This window comes from Ambystoma mexicanum, chromosome 2p, assembly GCF_040938575.1.
Source record: "Ambystoma mexicanum isolate Mex_15411 chromosome 2p, UKY_AmexF1_1, whole genome shotgun sequence".
Taxonomy (NCBI): domain Eukaryota; kingdom Metazoa; phylum Chordata; class Amphibia; order Caudata; family Ambystomatidae; genus Ambystoma; species Ambystoma mexicanum.
This window is the reverse complement of record NC_090923.1, coordinates 1214405166-1214425163: the sequence shown is the minus strand read 5'-3', so window position 1 is coordinate 1214425163 and position 19998 is coordinate 1214405166.

The window sequence follows — 19998 nt, the reverse complement described above, 5'->3', positions numbered from 1 at the left end:
GAAGTTCTCATTAGAAATATGAAGTGGGTTATAAAGAATTCGAAACAGGGGTGTGTTTGTGAATGAATGACGTGTATATGTCGTGGCATTATGCGGTCTGCAGGGGGCCGTCCAGCGTGAGGGGGGATGCTTGGCAGGAGACACGGGGTCTGTAGGTAGACATGGGAACAACAACCCATGCTCTATAGACCACTTTGAAGTGTACATGGTCTTTGGCACCTCTTGGCCTTTATCGCTCCCTGACAGCTCCACTTGCCAGCACAAGTACCCCGGTGCGAACTGCCTTTGATAGGGCGGGGGGTGGATCGGGGCGGTGGTCGTGCAGACAAGACACAGGAAGACTTGTGAATGGAGACACACTTATGTGGATTGCAGGGGGCCGTCCAGCGTGAGGGGGGATGCTTGGCAGGAGACACGGGGTCTGTAGGTAGACATGGGAACAACAACCCATGCTCTATAGACCACTTTGAAGTGTACATGGTCTTTGGCACCTCTTGGCCTTTATCGCTCCCTGACAGCTCCACTTGCCAGCACAAGTACCCCGGTGCGAACTGCCTTTGATAGGGCGGGGGGTGGATCGGGGCGGTGGTCGTGCAGACAAGACCAGTTTGCCGCAGGGCCTCACCAAGGAGAGGCCATCTAACTGAATGTAAGAGGATGGCTGCAGGATCTACTACATGGAATGCAGGGGGGTGAGTTTATAAATACCTCACCCTCCCAGGAGAATATACACTAGATTCATTTAAAAAATCAAAACAACCATTGTTAAAATATATGTTGGGCTTTATTTTAGATTTTAATTAAACATAAATAATAAACATTACACATTGTAAAGTTGAGGTTGCAGCACATCGAGGGAAAATCCGCGGTATTGTCCACTGTCACTGGGGAAATGTTGTCTAATGGCAAGTACCGCACAGGCAGGTATTACTCTCCGAACGCGGTGTCCGAGCCTCCCGTGAAGCCACCAAGTGAAGCAACGATAGGCCACCAGCCTGTACCACCTGTGAAAAAAAAAGATGCAAACTGTATTAAACTGACCAAACTTTCTTATCAATGTCGATTCAGGTAACACATGTCATTTTTCTTAGAAAAAAATTATATCTAGAAAATGCACTATATGGAACAAATTTACATGCGTTCGAATGATATGTAAATGTAATTTTATATGTGGGAGACGACCATGAAATAGTGGTGGCATCACTGACATCACAAACAGAGTATACTTACTCGTTACTCGGATTACGCGGACGAACAGTGCCGCGAAGTTCGTGCATAAGCACCATCATCATCCTCAACACGGTCCGTGAGAGGCAGGCTTCCCTGAACTCTGGCAGCTCGGTGATGCATTGCGGACTTTGCTCGCCTTCCTGCAGACTTTGCTCGCTTTCCGAAATGTAGGCCAAGCACCCGGAATTTTCACGGCAGCAGCAGTTCTCCTCCTCAGTTGGCATTAGCTCGCACCGATTGCACGTGCACCAGGTGGAGACGCCGTCCATGCGACATGGTCCAGGCTCTTCATCCGTTGACTGGTCCTCCCAACTGCCGTCCGAATCCCCATCGTTTTCGCGTGCTTGACTTTCCAGTAGTTCTTCCTCGGTGTACTCGGGCTCGTACATATACGGCATTATTGTGGCCATTGTGCGGTAAAGATAGTAAAATAATTTACAGAGATGGTACAGGTGTTCACACGGGCTACAAGCGGCGAAGGTAGCTGACCAGAGCACTGAAACGAGTCACAGAATACTCAAAGTAACACAGAGAGAGGAATGGAATCGAAAATCTGCTGCTGTGTGTTGTGAAACGGTCTGTTTATACTTATTGGGGAAAGAGGCGTCCTGCCATTTCCATGGCAACACGTCAATAGCTGAGGCGCAGCGATTGTTGACACGAGACGTGCTTGAAATGGGCAGTACGCGTCTGCTGATGTCAGGCTCAGGGGCGGGGGATTTGATTTAGTGCCGCAAAGGCAGGTGAGCCAGGTCGATGCGGCGGAATGATAGGATTATCACAAAATGGAGGCTGATTTCGAGTGCGATAATGGGCGAAAAGTCGGGTAAGGTCCATAGGAAAGTTTCCTACGATCTACCGATTTATGCTTACAAACACATGGCCGACCCGTAGGGACAATAAAAAAAAAGTCCCGGAACTATCCTTTAAGAACTCGAGAGTGAAAATCATAGCTGCACTAGCATAGCAATACACAAGAAGATGGCAAGTTTTCGACTCGGCCAATCTTGGACTTCTACAAGCTGAAGGCAGTCCCTATCCTCACATATGGAGCTGAGGAAATGTCATTTTCATGGAGGCTGTGGAACACACTAGAAGGCCTATTCTGAAGACAGGTCCTACGGCTGCCAAGATCAGTGTCAGCTGCGTCAATAAGACATGAATTAGCCTTAATTTCTGCTCAAGGAGTCACAACTTGGAAAATGTTATCATTGTACCGAAAACTCGTCATGCCCAACACGCCAGAGCCCTACTCGATATTCAAAAACAATGATGTCCTTGAACACTTCCCATTGTTGCCTGGCTTGGAATCAGAGGTGCATTGAGATCATGGCACAAACAGGGATTTCGGACTTAACCCTGATCACCAATCCGAATTTGGCAAACCAAAGGCTGTGGGAGGTGGACTGGATAGACTCGGAACAATCCAGACGCCAACATAAACTGCAAAAGGAGGTTTGCTTGGAGAAGAGAACATATAATACACCACCAAACTATTTGCTAAAGTTCCCTAGCCCACAACACTGCAATGCCTTTCTAAAATTCCGTCTAAATATCTTACCAACATTGGATTCACTGAAAGAATTTGAGAAGCCACCACAGGACCTGACTTGCAGATTCTGCCAAGGCAGCAGCAGTCAGGAAACTTTGAAACATTTAGCCCCAGGTTGCACGGCCCTCGCAGCTTTAAGAAGAAACTACCCGGGGATATTCATAGCAAAGAAACCTAAAATTTGAGTGAAGAATGGCGGAGGACCTATGTGCTGGAGAAGATTTTAGACTTACATGTCCAATGCAGGACTTCCTGAAGGAGATTTTTTCTTCTCTCTCTCTCCTCCCATCTCCCCATATCCTAACCAGATCGGGAATGCCTGAGCTGTGCAGCGGGACTCCTGATTCCTAACCAAGACGCTCTTTGATAACGACTAGATAAAGGGGGTTTTTTTTCTGTTCGCTTTTATAAACCAAATATCTTTAATTTAAAAAGTCTTTTTTTAAAAGAATGCCAAAATGCAGATTACTCTTTTCCGATTCGTACAGTTATATGTGGGGGGAGACCCCCTGGAGCCTCCCCACAGTCCCCTTACATAATTAATTACCCTTACCCGCCCACACATATAACTTCGCCGAAATTCGGTTAAAACCAGAGGTGTTTTGGCATTCAGTACTTTTGTCAACGCAGTAAAGCACTGATATCGAGGTGGCAAGGTGGAGGCAGAGGGGTGCGGTGAGGAGCGAGGCAGAGGACAGGTGCGAGCAGCATTCAGCATGCTCCAAATGTTATCGATAGACTCCCCAATGAAACAAGGTGACTCAACCTGCTCAACTGCAGTAAAGCGCCAAGAAGGCACTACCAAAAGAGGCAAAGGAGGCTGTGCCTGGTTCAACTTTATGTTTGGGATCACTGCTGCTTTAGTAGTAGTGTGGGGCTGAGTAGGCACCTTTGTCACACCTCTTCCCAGCACTGCTGCCGAGCAGAAGTCTTTTCATCACAGGCCGTTCCACTAATCAGTGGGCTCCATGATACGCCCATGCACAGTACTAATCATACTAACACAATGACTGATTCCCCGCACTTCTGAGGGATGCCCTATCTCAGGCAGGCTACACTTTTGTGGATGGTGATTTATCGAGAAACTTCTTTGCCTGTATGTCCTCTTTCTAAACGTGCTCTTTGGTGCCCGTCAGGCACTGCAAGCGTGCCCTACTTTGAGGAAACGCCTAAACCCGCACAACTATGCCCTTGTAAGGCCACCTTGGAGGCTCCCACCCGTCCTTCAAAACAGTGGTGCGCAAATCGCCAGCCTATGGGGCAGCAGCACTCTTCCAGTTCCCCAGTGCTTAAAGTGGGCCGGGGCCTGCCGGCCCCCGGCATTCTCCAAAAAGTGGGACTGAGCCGGGGCCCTGCCGGGGCCCCCGTCCTACCGCAACATTGGCGGGATGCATTATGACGGGAGATGCGCCTGCAATGAAGTCAGGCAAGCTGTCAGAAGTGGCAGCCAGCCACAGCGATGCTGTGGCAGGCTGCCACTTCCATCAGTCATAGTAACTGCATCTGGTGACCCCTCGCGCGAGAGGTCACCAGAGGCAGTTACTGTCCCTTTGTTTCCCCAGGTCGCCGAGGCGTCTCTAACCCTCGGCGAACCTGGGGATTCCTCGACATATTTCGAGGTTTATAAAAGATGGCTTTGAAAGTACACATTTCAAGCCATCTTTTATAAAGCTTTGCCGACGGACAACTTTGTCCGTAGTCAAAGCTTTATAAAAGATGGCTTGAATTGTGTACTTTCAAAGCCATCTTTTATAAACCTGAAATGTTTAAAAAAGATGGCCTGAAAACTAGGCAAACCGTAGGGTATGCACACAAATATATATAAATGTTATATATTTGTGTGTGTACCTTACTATGGTTTGTGTACTTTGCAAGCCATCTTTTATAAACGTAGAAATATGTTACATATGTCTATGTTTAGAAAATATGGCTTGCATAGTACACAAACCATAGTAAGGTACGCACACAAATATATAACATTTATATATATTTGTGTGTATACCCTACGATTTGCGTACTTTTAGGCCACGCCCCTCCCACAAGCCACGCCCCCAAATGAGAGCCCCCCCTCCATTTCTTACCCCACTTAAAGCCCTGCAGTTCCCCGATAGACAGTGTGCACGTGACTGCACGCTTTCGATCTCACCTGCTGGTCCCCCAGACCTGCTGATCCCCCAGTAATGAGGTGGACTTCCCACGTTCTCTGGACTCTCCGGGCTGGCCCTCGGATGATCTACCTCCCCCCTTGCTCTACCGGACCATTGCCAAGAATAAGATCGATGCCGACATGCGCATAACCCATGCGAGGCCCAGGGCAGCGTCCTGTGCCAGCCAGATTTACAGCCAGTGTCACGTGCGGCGGAGAGGATAAATCCGACACTTCAAAGGCGCCAACTACGGAGGCTGCCATTGGATTAATGCCGAAGCCATCAGACGCACGGAGCACCTGCGGCGGGCGCGGCGCGCTTCCCTGGGCTGCGGAAGTGAGGACCTCGCAGCAAATCCATCGCGCGCCCAAGCATAAGCCAATAAACGGCCTCGGACCGAGGAAGACTGTGACCAAGTGTAATGTACTACTGTACAGCCTAGTGAACCGAGGCTGCAGAAAAATAACCAGCAACACACTTCCGGGAAACGCTACAATTGCCTGCTCATAAAACCAGAGGCCCCTGGAGTGCAAACGAGCAGCGACAAGTCCGTTCTAGAGAGTTGTTCTGTAGCTATGTACACAGTGCTAAAACCCTACAGCCTCATCCAATCCTCTTGGTGGGTGCCATAGCTCTCAACCATTTGTGTTGTTAAGGCGGGTGAAATCACCCGATTTCGTTTGTGGCGGGTGAGACGCCCATTGGAGTGAATGGGCGTGCAGGAGGCTTGGCGGGTGAGACAGCCCTTTACAAGGCGGGTGACACCCGTCAAAAGCGTTTGAGTTGAGAGCTATGGGGTGCTCAGGTCGGTTTCTAGGCAAGAATGTAGCCAGGGCAAACAACTAAAACTCCCCCCATGAGTACACAGCTCACTTAATATTTCGATCTCTAACCTGCTGCACAACCACACCCCAGCATATGTTATGTACTTCAACACTCTCCCTATGTCTTCCCTCTTGATTTCATTTCCTGTTTTTCCGTCTTCTCTTTCTATCTCATCTGGCACCCATCATTTAGTAAAGATAGTGGACAAAACGCAATATGAGGCGGACACAGCCTGTGGGTGTTGTGTGGTTTTTTACCCACCCATTGAATGCCAATGGCCCTGCTAGTACTTATTGGCATTCCCACTGTCCCCACTCAAAACGCAAATCCCTGGGCTTTCTTTGAGCTAGCTCTGTGCTTTTTAGTGGATGTCAGCGTTACTGTGAGCAGACCTTTGAACTGTATTGGCGTAATTGCAGATCTAAACTAGCTCCTGGTGTAATCAAAATGTCTTAACCAAATGTTGTCTCAGCCACTTGATTCCTAAACAATATGTCTGTCCATGTGTCTGTTTCTTGCACCTAATTTCTGTTAAAACAAGCATTGGCAAAGCCAACAGTTTTGGGTCTTGTGTAGGCCTTAGGTAGGAATTTGCCAGGCATTGCCATTATATGCCATGGGATGAAAGTCTAATGCTCTATTTTCTTTGGTTGAATTGATTTAGATCGAATTTCTTTGGATACATTTTTTAAGATAAAAAGTGGGGTAGGCGCCATGCAACCCTCCCAACCAAATTTGCAAAGAAGACAGCAGGCTATAGTCTAAGAGGTATCATCATAGCCTAGAGTGTGTCGGCCACCATACTCTATGGTCTAGATTCTAATTATGAACTTAATCATGAATGGCTTGATGCGCTGCAAGGGAAAATCTGGTGAAAATGATTGGGCATGCCAAATGGTATAGCCATGGAGGCTACGCGACTCGAACTTGGCTTAGTTTCTCTCCGAACACAGGTATTGTTAAAAAGAGGACTGCTATATATGAAGGCAATGAAAGACCTGCAATGTCCATTATTGCACCTACTAGGTCTCATTATGAGAAGGACAACTTGGAGTCTTTTATTAAAATTTTGAAAAGAAAACAAGGTTTTTTTCCATGGGAGGAAGATTATCATATGTTAAAAACACGACTTGTTTAAAAAGCCGAGGAGTGGGAGTGGATAAAATATCATGCACATATGGTAACGTTAAAAAGTCTGAGTACATTTGCAGTTTTACATTTGGATTTCATGTCCCCTCAGAAATATGTAGCTCAATGTCCCTGCCCGCGACTCAGAAGATTTCGATTTGTTATTAAGGTTAATTCAATTACCAACATGATCTGTATGTGGGCCTAGAACTGCAATCACCAAAGACAAAAGGTGTTGCAGAATGTGTAAAATTCTGCACATGATGGAAACCGATAGGCATGGACTCTCGGAATGTCAAACATTGGCTAATGAATCTAGGCTAGTTCTAGGCAGATTTGAGCATAATTTGGACTCTATGAAATCTGATAAGTTTTGGCATAGATGCCTAGCGGGCACTCACACATTCCTAAGTATTGCACTGACTGGAGTTTTGGACATAGTGCCAAAGAAGCTAAAATGTACAGAGAACTAAGTAAAAAAATCACTCGTGCAGTACCCTTGCTCAAGCAGAACAGGGTATCATTATTCATTTTATGCTTGTGCGAATTTTTAATATTTCATTAAACATGAATTAGAAACTTGATTTCTAGATATAAATCAGAGAGAGAATGATTGATTTTATATTGTGTGATATTAAAGGAAAAGTGAGTATAGCTGATGATCCGTTTATAATGTGGGGGTAAGTTAAAGTAAATAATTGTATTTGTAAAGCTGTTTGTATTTATTGTAAGTAAGAATTTTGATAACTATAAGATGTGAAAAGTTCAATTGAGCTTTACCACACGATGTAAAATAAATTATTGTGTAACCCCAACACACCATCAGTTTTTTGGGGGTGTAATTTGACCAAGAAAATCAAACTAAATCAACTGAATCATTTGTTGGTCGAGCAATAGACCTTATGCCATGCCCAGGTCCTAACATCACTTGCAATCTTGCCATCCTATGGCCAGGTAGTACCATTATGCCAGTGCCCTGTAAAATGCCTAGGCCATGTGTACACAGAAGCCAACACTTTTGGCTTTGTCAATGCTTGTTGGTGTTTGAGGGAACACTTTAAAAGGATGGGGTGATTGGTTCATTTTAAGTGATTTAAAGGGCTGTTCTTGTAACAGTATATTGGGAGACCAAACTCAATATTGGGAGTCCCCCCCCCACTTGAGAGAGCCCACAATGAACCCTTAATTCAGGATCCAAATACACCACTATTAAGACTCATATAGAGCCCTGCGGATCCCCCGCCACCCTGTGCCAACAATGAGCCAAGAACCAGGCCAGTGTACAGAAAAAACGTATATTTATTTAAAGTATAGGTTTGATAAATCTTGCATTAAACAGTGACACACACCAGCTTCTTTGTGGCACACAATTACATTTCTTTTTTTACATAAATGGATAACACGGGTTGGTTTGGCGAACACAAATCACAATCCTTTAACCCCACAACATGTATCATTAAAAACACTTAGCCTGGGATTCACTTTTTAATAACATGTATCCCATCAGAACCTGGCAACATGACAAGCTGCACGCTTTACTTTATGCGGATTACAATTTGAATAATAATCAACACTGGTCAATGAGCAAAATCATTCACATATGCCGTGCTGTGAATTGTCGATTCTTCTGCGCGCTTAAAAGCCTAGCCGTTTGGTTCTTCTTGATCACATGTACAAATTCATTTAGACTGGTGCTGTAATGCTTCACAGTTCTTACTTTAACCCACTTTTTCGTATACAGTGTGCTTTTCCCAGATGTACGTTAAATAGAGTACCAAAAGATCGAATTACAGAATTGTGAACACCACTTGTTTGCATTTTGTAACTCGATCTTTTAGTTTTTTTTTTTGTCCCCAACCATGCATGTAATGTGAGTGGGGGACACTCCCGCGACACCCAAAGCCCATAATACCAAACTAGGGGAGCAAGGAACACCCCCAGAACCCCCGCTCCCCTTGTTCGGTATTTTGGGATTAGGTCTTTTCAACCAGATCGAATCCGTTTTTTTTAACGATCATTTTGTGCAAACCCCTTTTCTCATCAGAGGCGTTATTCAATTTAACCTTGAGAAAACACTGTTCTGCCCCAAAACAAGACAGTCAGTTACTTACAGCACCCCTCTACTGAATGCCATGGTTGAAAATGAGCACAGTTATTAATTTCATTTTTCAGACCCCCTTCACTTAAAGGTCTGTGTTGGGGAATGTGGACAGTTATGAACCTGTTTTTCAGATCCCCCTTCACTTAAAGGCCGGTGTTGGGGAAGTTGGACAGTAAAAATAGGGATGGCTATTAATTTTGTTTTTCAGACCCCCCTTTCACTTAAAGGCCCATGTTGGGGAATGTGGACAGTTATACATTTTGTTTTTTTGGTGGCAAGGATACCCCAATTACTTTAGGTGGCTATAACATTATTCCCATTAAGAGAGAGGGTGAAAATTTCAAATTCTTCCAAGCTCCCCCTGTGTCAATCTATTTGGGAGTTAATTGAATTAATATACAGACAAACATGCTAGGGGTCTACACAAATTCCCCGCTCCACCCTCCAATGGAAGGGAACCCACTAATGAAAGGGAATAGGTTAAGTAAATAGATCCCCACACTGACATTTTGTTGGACAATCTACTTCCTTTTGGAAATCTCTGGCCTTTGCAATTGTTAAGAACTTGCTGATGGGACCTCACAGCATTCGTCCAGACACTTAGCAGAGAAACTTGGGCCCATCAAAGACTCCCCACCACAAGAATGTAAAACTCAGCCATGGGGCAAAGTATAATGTCTTTATTATCCAAAACAGACAGGGATCACACAGGAAAAGACAATTCTCCAGCATTCTCAGCTTCTGACCCTGTGTCACATGGTTTTATGCACGTATGACGTCACAAAATCAGGTCCACCCCAAAAACCTACAGGGTGTCCTCATAGGTCAGTTTGGGATAACTGTATATGCAAGAACCGTACATTAGTATATTTATTGGTCCCCCATGTCAGTTAGATCCACCTGAGGGTGCCCCTAAATGTTACAAACGACACTGTTTCAGGGTAGCAGGAAGACCATTGGCCTGTACAACATTTTAAACCACCTCACAAATGGAGCTTCTGGATTGGCTAGAGCGGGTCCTCCCAGGCCTGGGACCCTGTCTCGTCACAGAGCTGAGTGTACCTTTTCAAGGTGATGGGAAAGCAAATGGAGGGTTGGTGCTCCATGTTGTTTCCACTATCTGATCACCTAAGCCTGAGAGAGAGTGCCTGCAGGTTGAAGTATTGGTAGTTAACACTTGTATCATTCCACTCCGTCTCGCTGGGAACAGCTTCTCTACCCACCATGAGGAAATTAAAATGTTGCTGTTCTGCTGGGTCACATGTGAGTGGACCGCAAAGCAAAGCTCTTCTGTCTGCAATTATGAGGATTATATTCCGAATTCTTGCAGGTGGCTTGCTGCATTGGGAACCAGGAATTTCCCACCCGCTCTTGTCCTTGACTGTGAACACCAGCTCTACGCCTCTTACTGCAGGGATCATGTCTGCCCCTTCCATGTATTTGAGGCCTGTCTTTCCGCCCTGATTCACTTCAGTTACCCTATAGGTTCTCTATGTGTTCTCATGGCTTATTATGGATAGTTGCAATAAGGCATATGCAAGCTTGGCCCACGTATATGCTGCATCTTGCGTATATTCTGCATTTCGCTTTGGCAAAAGAAAGGAAAGGAAAGGTTCTTAGAATTATGTAAATGTATCCGTCCTCTACCTAGAGGAGATATAAGCATGTTTTTCATGTCTACATGCAATGAATTAGTGCATGTTTGTGTAGCTCCATGAATGGATGCATGTTTGCTTCATGGGTAGCACGGCTATGTCATGATGCCTCTAATTATGTTATCCATACCTGGCTTTATTGTCAGTCGACCTGGTCCATTGATGAGACCTCTGTCTCCTCGAAACCATCAACTGGATACGGTTTGAATGGCTGTCTGAGAGAATATCTTTTGTCATATCTGTGAGACATTGTTGCAGTCGGTGACTGAACAAATAGTGAGTCACACCTTTCATTCTTCATTCTACGGGTTGACAGTCACATGGGGGTCACATTACTGCTCGGAGCTCTTCTTTGATTGCGATGAACCCCTTTATGGTTGAATTTATTGTCTGCATCAGCTCCCAACTCATAATCTGGAGCCATTTTGCATTTGCGCTGGTCTGCACTGCTGGAATGATGGATGCAAACAATACCTCTGTTCTGCTAAACAGTCTGTGCTCTGTGATATTGCATCCAGGGACTCGTCCATTTTTGATGATGCATAGTTTCCCCTCTTTTCTCTTGTTTGCTTTATAGATCTCCTCTTTCTATTGCTAGAGCCCATCTTGGGGAATCCATCTACTTGGATGTCCTTCTGGGGTACTACCAGCGCTGGTGTGTTCAGATGCATCAGAGATCACGTCTCCCCCTAGTTGGGTGGTAGTTTCACGTATGCTTTTGATCCGCAGGCCCTTATAGTGGTTCATTAATACTTCTATTCCGACCTTCATACCTGGAACTTTTACTGTCTGCTTACATTCCTTGTTTTCTCCAACCTTTACTGGGCTATCATTCTGGAAGCATGATGCTGCTCCTTTGATTGGTATTATGGGCACCAGCCCAGCTTCGTTCTCCACCCATGTTAGAAACTTCACACTTGCTTCCCATTATTTCAGGCATTTGTCATTTTCCTCTTGTACTATTTGAACTGGAACTGTTAGGAGCGCATGTGCCTTGCTCCCCACCACTCCTTCTTTCCAACCGTCAGCTGTTTATACTTGGCCATACACCAGCATCTGTGGTCTTTCCCAGCATCCTGGTTCTCCTCCTATCTTTACTTGTCTTCTTTTGGGACATGGCAACTACTTTTGTGTCACTACCCTTGTTTCTCCTTTTTGTGGGCCTTCGGTTATGTGTTCTATGGCCTGATCTTTCTTCCAGTAATCATCCATCAATTCCTGAGTGCTGGTATAGTTATCTTCATATGGAAAGGTCTTTTTAGACATCCAGCTCAACGTAGCTCTTTTCCCTTGAAATCATTCTCTTGAAGTGCACAACAATAAGTACATAAGGCATTGTGCTCTTGCTGCTTGGTTTTCAGTTGCCACAAATGTTCTGGAGACACTCATGACATAGTCGATGAGAAAACAGACATACTATCTCTCTCCAGTAGTTTGCTTACCTACTTTGGTCAGGCGCTTATAACACGTTATTAGATACCAGGGCTGAATCAGTTACATATGAATCAACCTGACTTAAATCTAAGTCTGCACTGTTCCTACTTCTCTTTGTCACACATCGGGGTCTGAATGACCCGCTCGCCTCCTCATCACGCCAGGCGAAACAGACCACTTTCAAGGCACCTACCAAAGTCGTGACGCTTCGCCACAGTATCCGACGTTTCTCAGCCCCTTACTTCTCTCAGTGGCGGTTACCCTGGAGATTGGGGTCAACAACATCAAAAGTATCAACAACCCCTTTGCCTACAACTCCCAGGAAACCTACCTTTTACGTGTAGTTCCGACTATTCGGAACGTGAGCTCTGACGGGCTTACGGCGCTCCGCCTCCTGGGTAATATTAGGCACTGCAGCGGAAAGGACGCTGCTTCTGATTAACGTTGCAACCGGCATCCGAAGTTTCGTCTTCTGTGCCTTTCCTAATCATTGCCTTCCCGTGTACCAGTTCCTGTTTTCCATTTACGGACTGCCTTGAGATTTCTCAATTCTTCTGCCTACCCATGTACCGGACCTTTGCCTGCCCTACGGTTTGCTTGCTTCCTGATTCTGTACTGTCTTTAGCCCACCTGTGTACCAGACCTTGCTGCCTGTCCACTGGATTGCCTTTCGCTGTTCTTCCCGTACAGAAACTGTCCTGAATTACTCAACCACCGCCTTCACCTGGTTTTCCTCACCTACCCAGCTGACTCCAAGTGCTCAGCTTCAACCTCTCAAAATCGAGGGTGAGTTCTTCCTGTTACAATTTCTGCTTGGAACATTTGAGCTACTGAAACATGGCTACCTTATTTGTTTAGCCTCCTGCAATACTTCACCTTAGGTATACTGTGAACTGTACCCTTCTTCAATTCAAGTGTTCTTTTGTGGATTCAAACTCCATTCCGTTGTTTTGGATTTATTTCCCCAAGTGTACGCATGGACGCTTTGCTGATTGTATACAAAGACTCATTTCTGAAAGTGCACATAGGGACGCCTTGCTGACAAGTGCACCTACCCGTATCTAGTGCGCTCCTCGTCCGCCCGGGTATAGCATCCCTACTAACCTTCCTGTTTATTGTTTTGTACTTCCGTTGTTTTCTAGCCTGGATTGATTAGGTTATTTCAATTCCTGTTCGGGTAAGATCTCCTTAACTCTTCTTTAATCCTATCTGAAACCATCAAAATAGAATCTAATATCTTTTCTATACTTACAGGGGAAATTCCATTCTTGTTCTTTTCAATTACAAGGGGAGTGGGTGACCCAGGTACTTCCTGCTTTTGTGAGGCTTTTCTTGTGGTTATCTTTGCTCTCACCAAGTATTTACCATTTGTCTTTTTCTTTACAGCTGGGTCTGTGGCGGTGTGTTCTCCCCGCTCTTTTTGGTGATCGGTCTCTCTGTCTGCGATTAAGCGCAGCAGAGAGTGATATCATGAAAAAGAGCTTATTTCCCTCAACAGAGAGGAGGCTCAGCTGGAGGCCCAATCTCGAGCTCTTCAAGCAACATCCAGTACAACCATCCTGGTCGCTTGCCCAGACTACTCGCCGGCCGGTGAGTAACACTCTTTACTGGTTTGGCAGTGCTTATCGCCTCACCTGATATGTTGGCCATACCTGCCTGGATTGGGGTTACGTTAGTAGGGGTTACAGCCTATATACATACAAGAAATAATTTTCGTACGATGATGAGGGTAAAGAAGTAGAAACAACAGAAGGCACAAAAATAATGGTACCCATAATTTACTCCTCTTCGGTATCTTGTGTTGCTCCGAATGTGATGAAAAACCAACCTGAAATTCCTCAACAATTCGTGATCATGTTGTTAGTATATGTTAGATCAGGCTCTATGGGTGTAGTATTATGCAGGTGCGATGAAGAACAGCCGTTACCACAGAATACAGATTCTGATGTCACTGATCATGTCATGATCCGTCGATCACGCCTTTTGTGGTCTTCCTGGTCCCTGGCACATCGGGGGTTACTCGCTGTAGTACACCCAACATGGCCGTATACACGGAACGCGGTCTATCGACCTTAACGTCCTATGCAGCACGTTCTATAAATTAGCCACTCCCTTGCGGTTCCGCGCGTCTCAACGCTACCGATAGCTGTGGCCTGACGTGCTCCGTAGTTCGTTCTCCTGAACTGTGTTGCTTCCTGGTTCCCGGACCTTCCTCCTTCCCCTTTCCTTCTACCTTCCTTGATCCTGTTTCTTCCACGTTCCGCGCAGACCGCCTCCGTGTGCTGCCTCCATTCCAAGCTTCCTGGAGTTTCCAAAGATCCCGGACGAAGAAGCTGAACGATTCCTGGAATCCGAAGACGGCCGAGCGGGCTTGTACAAGACCCGAACTGCTCGGAAGACAACCCTGACAAAGGACTCAGCAAAACACAGAAAATGGGTGAGAAAAGGGGAAACCTGTGACCGATTGAGACGCCACCTGACCGATCTCGATACAGACATGGAAGCGGCCGTACCGGATCTTATGCGTAGCATGCAAGAGCTGACGACCGAAGTGCAAAACTTAAAGACGGAAAACGCTGTGTTAAAACAATTGGTGTTATCCCGTGATTCCGCCACGAAGGAGAGTGTAATTCTAGGCGGCGTCGTTGATAAGTATGACGGTTCAGCAAAGAGCCTTCATGGATTCCTAGATTCTTGTTTGGTCCACTTTACATTTAAGCCTTATTATTTTTCTATGCCCAGGGCTAAAATGGGCTTTATTATTTCGCATCTTTCCGGGAATGCCTTGACCTGGGCCACCCCATTGGTTAACTCTGGTGATGCTCTCCTGGATGACTACAACAGCTTTATAGAGGCCCTCAAGACCATGTTCGAACACCCAGAACAAGTTTACAATGCCCAGGAACGTTTACTCGACTTTCATCAGGGTACCCAGGATTTGCTCACGTATGTCACACGCTTCAAACAGCTGGCTAAGGAAGCGGATTGGTCCTCTGAAGCTTGTTTTACTTTATTTCGAAGAGGGCTAAACGAAGATATCCAGGACGAATTAGCCAGAGTGGCACGCCCGGGTTCCTTTCAAGCCCTAATGGATCTCGCTCTACAGATTGACTTTCGCATTCAGGAGAGAAAGGCAGAAAAAAAGAAAACCAAGTTACCACTCCAGAAAAACCCCATTGCAACCCCTTCGAGCTCAGAAGGCATTTCTACTCCAAGCAATGAGCCTGAACCTATGCAATTAGGGGCCTTCCATGGACCCATTACCCCACAAGAGAGGATGCGAAGGATTCATACTGGATTATGTATGTATTGTGCATCCGACAAACATTTAGTAAGAGAATGTCCGATTGCCCCCCCCCCGTGGCGCCCGGGAAACGCCAGCTCCCGATCCTAAACAGAGCGCAGGTTCGGGAGAGAGATGTCTGCTCCACCTCTATTCCATCCTTGAACTCTCCTGGACAAAATTCCTTGGTAATCTTACACGCCTTCTTGACAACATCCGAGAAAGAAATATACCCCATCCTGGCACTGGTCGACTGTGGAGCTATGGGGGTATTCATAGATCATGAATGGGTCCTAAAACATGATATTCCTTACGAATCCCGGACTATCATGCAACCTGTAGAAGCAATTGATGGAAGACCCCTTTCTTCTGGACCTATAATCCTGCAGACCAAGGAGATCGAGCTTGCAATAAATCAACATCGAGAAAGGATAAGATTTGACATCATCAAGTCAGCCCATTACCCCATGGTTTTGGGAATGCCCTGGCTTCAAAGACACAACCCCTATATCAATTGGGCAGCAGGATCCTTGTTCCTGGGTTCTGAGTTTTGTATGTCCCACTGCTTACATCCAGACCTTGATTCTACACCATCAAAGGGATTTCCTACAACTCATCAGAACACAATCTCAGTCTCAAACATCATCCGGGTCCGGAGGCTTACCAGGAATATTCCGATGTTTTCTCCTCTGCCATAGTTCAGGCCTTACCTCCCCACAGACCTGAAGATTGTGCTATTGAAACGGAACCTTCCGCGGTGATTCCTTTTGGAAGGATGTTCATCCTATCAGAACCTGAAAAGAAAGCCCTTCGTGAATACCTGGATACAAATCTTGCAAATGGCACCATACGACCATCTAAATCTCCATCAGGGGCCTCCCTGTTCTTCGTTCCTAAAAAAGACACTAAAGAACTCAGACCGTGTCTGGATTATCGAGGTCTAAATCAATGTACTTTGAAGGACCGTTATCCGTTGCCCTTGATCTCAGACATCCTGGAGGCAGTTCGAGGCGCAGTTGTGTTCACCAAGCTGGATCTCAGGGGCGCCTATCATTTGATTCGTATCAGGGCAGGTGACGAGTGGAAGACAGCCTTTAGAACACCCTTTGGGCATTTTGAATACTTAGTCATGCCCTTTGGACTTGCTAATATCCCAGCGGTGTTCCAACGTTTCATGGATTGAGTGTTCTCGGACATGCTGTTCCTTTTTGTGATTGTCTATCTGGACGATATTCTAATATTTTCGAAGGACCCTCTCAAGCACGAAGAACATGTGAAAGCAGTATTACAACGCTTACGCGAAAATAAACTCCTGGCGAAGCCTGAGAAATGCATCTTCCATACTTCTACTGTTCACTACCTAGGGTTTGTCCTTACTCCCGATTGTATCGGTATGGATCAATCCAAGGTTAAGGCTATTTTATCCTGGTCTAGCCCCGCCTCGGTGAAACAGATACAATCCTTCTGGGGCTTGGCTAATTTCTATAGGAAATTCATACCTTCCTTTTCCGAGATTGTCCAACCAATAATTGCCTTATTGAAAAAAGATGTTCCCTTCCATTGGACTATGGCCCAAGTGGAAGCCTTCCAACAGTTAAAGTCTGAATTTACACAAGCTCCCATTCTTGCTCAGCCTGATGTTAATCGACCATTCATAGTGGAGACAGACGCCTCCAATTATGCCATTGGAGCCGTCCTAAAACAGCAATTCGAGGATAGCTTGGAACATCCCATCGCCTACCTTTCTCGGACATTAACTCCTAGTGAAACCCATTACTCCGTCCTAGAGAAAGAGCTGCTAGCCATCCGTCAAGCCTTCACAGAATGGCGTCATTTACTTCTAGGAGCCAAATTTCCGGTCCATGTCTGCAAGGATCATCGAAACCTACAAGTGTTGCAAGCCCTGGAATGTAGGAATAGTCACCAAGCTCGGTGGGCCTTCTTTTTTGCCCAATATCAGGTTCAGATTCACCACGTCCCTGGAACCCAAAATGTAATAGCTGATGCACTTTCTCATCGTCCAGACTATGAACCTCCGGAGGATCGGACGTATCCCAAGATGGTTCCTCATACCATATTCGTAGCTCAAGCAAACAACCTCCTGGAAGAGATTCGCATGCAAACTCAGACTTCGGAGCTTTTGAAAGGAATTTCAGAAAGGAATCAATGGTACGAGAGTCAAGGACGGATACTTGTTCAAAGATTCCAATCTGGTCATTCCTACACAAAAATTACAACAAAGAATAATACATCTCTGCCATGATACTCTTCATTCCGGTCATCATGGTATTTCCAACACCCTCCGTCTAATACAAAGACAATTTTGGTGGCCCAAGATGAAGACCGATGTACAACTGTATATTCAATCTTGCTCCCTCTGTAATCAGAACAAACATGATAACCAGAAACCAGCAGGTCTCTTATTACAGCCTACACCACCAACCAGACCTTGGGAAATCATTGCTACAGACTTCATTGTGGACTTGCCGCCTTCTAGAGGTTATACCACTATCATGGTCACCATTGATCTATTCACTCATATGGCTCACTTTACCCCTCTGTATAAATTACCATCCTCCTCAGAACTTGCTGGTATTTTCCTGGAACACGTCTTCCGACTGCATGGACTTCCTTCCAAGATCATATCGGACAGAGGTCCCCAGTACATATCTCAATTCTGGAAACACCTATGCAGGATACTAGGGATTCAACGAGCTCTCTCCTCGGGATATCATCCTCAAACCAACGGTGTCACAGAACGAGTAAATCAAACCCTTGAGCAATATCTTCGTTGTTTCTCTACCAAAGTCCAGGATGATTGGTCACTTTTAGTACCAGTAGCCGAATTTGCTTGCAATAATTCGGACCATTCAGCTGTTAAGACCAGCCCTTTTTTCTGCAGCCAAGGATTTCACCCTTCGGTCTTACCTTCTGTTCTTCCACACCCTACACCTGTTCCTACTGTCGATTCCTGGATTGAAACACTCATAAATGTTCAGAGAGAAGCCAAGGAACATCTCGAAAGAGCGCAAATCCAAACCAAACACTATGCAGATTCAAGGAGAAGACCAGGGCCTTCATACTCCATTGGGGATAAAGTATGGCTATCCTCGAAACTTCTACCCCGACATCTCAGACCGAATAAGCTGGCTCCCCGGTATTATGGACCCTTCTCTATAAAAGAGATCATCAATCCTGTGGCCTTTCGACTCCAACTCCCGGACTCCTGGAAGAAGATACATCCAGTTTTTCACAAATCCCTGTTGAAGCCTTTCATCCAAACTACCCAGACTACTCTTAGACCTAGTCCTGTGCTTGTCAATGACCAGCTGGAATATGAAGTTTCTCGTATTTGTGATTCCCGATATAGACGAGGCAAGCTTCAATACCTGGTGGAATGGAAAGGTTATCCACCCAGCGAACGTACCTGGGAACCAGTCTCAAATTTGAACTCCCCCAGATTGCTCAGAAGGTTCCACCGAATTCATCCAGATAAACCCGGTGGAACGGGTTTTAGAAGGGGGCATGCTGTCATGATCCGTTGATCACGCCCTTTCTGGTCTTCCTGGTCCCTGGCACATCGGGGGTTACTCGCTGTAGTACACCCAACATGGCCGTATACACGGAACGCGATCTATCGACCTTTAAGTCCTATGCAGCATGTTCTATAAATTAGCCACTCCCCTGCGATTCCGCGCGTCTCAACGCTACTGATAGCTGTGGCCTGATGTGCTCCGTAGTTCGTTCTCCTGAACTGTGTTGCTTCCTGGTTCCCGGACCGTCCTCCTTCCCCTTTCCTTCTACCTTCCTTGATCCTGTTTCTTCCGCGTTCCACGCAGACCGCCTCCGTGTGCTGCCTCCATTCCAAGCTTCCTGGAGTTTCCAAAGATCCCGGACGAAGAAGCTGAACGAATCCTGGAATCCGAAGACGGCCGAGCGGGCTTGCACAAGACCCGAACTGCTCGGAAGAAAACCCCGACAAAGGACTCCGCAAAACACAGAAAACAGGTGAGAAAAGGGGAAACCTGTGACATATCACTTCTATGACAGATGGGTTTCCACAATTAAGTTGTGGATAAGGTTGGGCCAAATAAAGCAAAAAAGCATGAAAAAATAGACGAGGAGGCACTCTTCTCTCTTATTCAAACTGTATAACGAATTGTGCAAAGTAATCCTGGAATGTCAGGGGCCTCTGGGAATCATGCAACACAGAAATAACAGTCGCTACTTTCACAAAAAATAGCTATTTGTAAGCAAAAGACTGGGCCTCATTACACGGATGGCGGTAAGGGTTTACCGGTACCGGTATTTTACTGGTAAATCCTTACTGCCTTACTACGAGGTCCCTTTGCGGGTTGGGGAATTTAACGCCTGCTTTTTGCAGGCATTAAAAACCAACCCGCAAAGGGACCAGGGAGCTAATTACGTTACCGCAATTTGCAGTACCGTAATTAGCTCCTTCCCATTCCCATAGAGCCCTATGGGGCAAAAATGGGAATGGGGAAGGGCAATGGTGGAAGGGGGAATTACCGCCCGCCAACCTTGGAATAGGGTGGTAATTCCCCTTTCCGCCAAGGCGGTGCCGGTATTTTACCGGCATGAACCATGGCGCTAATAGCGCCATGGTTTACCGCCATCCATGT